Source organism: Neofelis nebulosa, chromosome 15 (assembly GCF_028018385.1).
Source record: "Neofelis nebulosa isolate mNeoNeb1 chromosome 15, mNeoNeb1.pri, whole genome shotgun sequence".
Taxonomy (NCBI): domain Eukaryota; kingdom Metazoa; phylum Chordata; class Mammalia; order Carnivora; family Felidae; genus Neofelis; species Neofelis nebulosa.
Genome location: NC_080796.1, coordinates 45,616,652 through 45,619,389, shown reverse-complemented (window position 1 = coordinate 45,619,389; position 2,738 = coordinate 45,616,652).

Genomic DNA, 2,738 nt, shown 5'->3' with positions numbered 1-2,738 from the left:
ATTTATTTATTTTGAAGGAGAGAGAGAGAGAGAGAGACAGAGCATGAGCGGGGGAAGAGCAGAGAGAGAGGGAGACGCAGAATCTGAAGCAGGCTCCAGACCCTGAGCTGTCAGCACAGAGCCTGACACGGGGCTCGAACTCATGAACTCTGAGATCATGACCTGAGCCAAAGTTGGAGGGTCAACAGACTGAGCCACCCAGGTGCCCCACTACTTACCAATTTTGAACTAAAAATAATTTGATGTCAAAATTTTTCCTCTGAATCTTGCATTCGAATCATCCTCTCAGTGTGCTCACTTTCTCCCATTTCACAGAATTTTTGTCATGGCTCAAGAAAATGAGGTTGCTCTACTGAATCTGTAGTCTAGAAAGGGATACATGGATGGGCCTCACGTTGTCCAGATTTGTCTACAGAAGTTTTTTGTGTACGGACTTTTTCCAGAGAAAGGGTCCAGGGATTGTGTAATATTCTCCAAAGGGTCTGTGAGTTCTTCTCCCCACATTTAAGAAGGATTTACTGACCCTAATGTAAATGCAACATGAAGGCAACAAAGCAAGTCCTTCCTTCCTCTCCTTGTGATGTATTTCCTCATAAAGCCAAGAGGTGGCAGCATAAACACCACCCTGTAGCTGTCCCATTTTCCTGACCAAAGAACTTTCAAAGGTAAAACGTAAAGTGAAAGCCCATCAGTAACCTTGCTTTGGTTTGGATAGAGTGTGGGTATGTGTCCCATCAAACCACCTTAAAATACTCCTGGAGGAGTAGACCAAGATGGAATGAGGAGTCCTGGATTCTAAGGTCACATAACACTGAAAGACAACGTTTGGCGGGGGGGGGGGGGGGGGGGGGGGGGGGGGCGGGGGGTGCCTGGTTGGTTAACCCTGCAACTTCAGCTGAAGTCATGATCTCATGGCTGGTGGTTGGTGCCCCGCATCAGGTTCTCCACTCTCAGTGCAGAGCCTGCTTGGGATCCTCTGTCTCCCTCTCTCTATGCCCCTCCTCCTCTTGTTCTCTCTCTCTCTCTGTCTGTCTCTCTGTCTCTCTGTCTCTCTGTCTCTCTCTCAAATAAATAAACGTTTAAAAAAAAGACCATAGTAAAAAAGAAAGACAACCTTTGGTACACTTTTGTTAGAGAGTACCATGCCAGAAAGGCACACAGCTTGATTATTGATTGAATCAAAAGCACATACTTTAAATCGAATCTAATCTCCCAAACTGTGATTAGTATTTTATTTTATACGTTGTGTCATTGTTTATATACTGTATAAACTACCTTAAGAAATTACTTATCCTGAACAGAAAAATACTTTAGTTTCTTTGAACCAACACCAAAAAGGTCTCTTTCAGTTCTACTCCTTGGGGGATTGAAAATAACAAAAAAAGGGGAAGTTATTTGACACATGTAGATTCAGAAGATTTTATTTTGATAATTAAGTATCACTTTCATTTTCTGTGTAAGTATGAGAAGCAGGGATCTTTGCTACAAATTCTTAACCAGATGCACACTGGATAGTTTTTCTACTTTAAACATATCTAGTCAACTCAGATATAAGCATTTTAACTAGCAGATTCTGGGTGTTAATAATTTCTCAGGATAGACCCATGGGTTTAATGGTATATGTTATGCGATCCTCGTAATTTTTAGTGATGAGATTAAGCATGGGCTTTTATCTTAAACAAGTCAAGCATCAGACCTGAAAAAAGCAATCATTTGGTGGGCTTAGATGAAATGTGTTTTGCCTATCATTCCTATTCCCTTGAAAAGTCTCCATAAAATTCATAATTATTGGGTAGCAGAGAGCAGATACACCTAGTTTCAGACTGTTCTGTGGGAGAGAGGATGATAGAAAGGGCCTGGTGGCATTTGACAAATATCAACAGACATAATGCAAATTTTGTGGGTGGAATAGAATGTAAGAAATACTTGCCAGTCTGTTTTGGTTCATTTTTCATAGGCCAGTTTAAACTGTGAGGCTCCTTTGAAATAGAAAATAATCTCCTGGGGCAAAACAGGAACAAAGTGTTCAGAGTATAAGTCCAGTTTCTCTTGGATAATAAGAACTTTGCAAGAATGATTAATTAATCAATTAATCAATTGATTAGTATTTATGGAGCATCTTTTTTTTTTTTTCCTTTTTTTCTTTTTTTTTTTTTTTTTTTTTTTGCCTAGCTTTCTGCTCAGTGTTGTGAGGGCTAGGAGACAAATGTGATGCATATTTTCTTAGTTACATTCCCATTACCTCTTGTGCCTTAATATGTGAATGTGGGGGATTCAGAGTTTACAGGTGGGTAGGGGTACATAAGAGCACTCTGTTAAGTTCTTTAATGTAAACGATTCTCTTTCACTTTCTGAAAGACTATCTGATTGGGAAGGACTCCATGCAACTCATTTCATTTGTTTGCTCCCCACTTCCTATTAGCCCAGGTGCTTGACACACCTGGAGTCCCTTTTATAAAATGTTTTCATTGAATACAAACTGGTCCAGATGGGCCACAGTTTGAGCGGCCTTTAGGCTGCTAGTTTGACTGTCTCGTTCTCCAGGGTGATGTTTGCGCTTGTGTTTTTGTCTGATGGCTCTGCCACAAGGGAAAGAAAGTGTACAAAAGGCTTGTCGACCATGCAGATCTTCTGGTAGCATAGAGCCTATGGGGGTGCGTGGTTACCTTTTGGGGGTAAAGGTGGGGCTCAAGCAGTAGAACAGGTTTGGGCTGGATGACCCTTTCTTCTGGATTCAT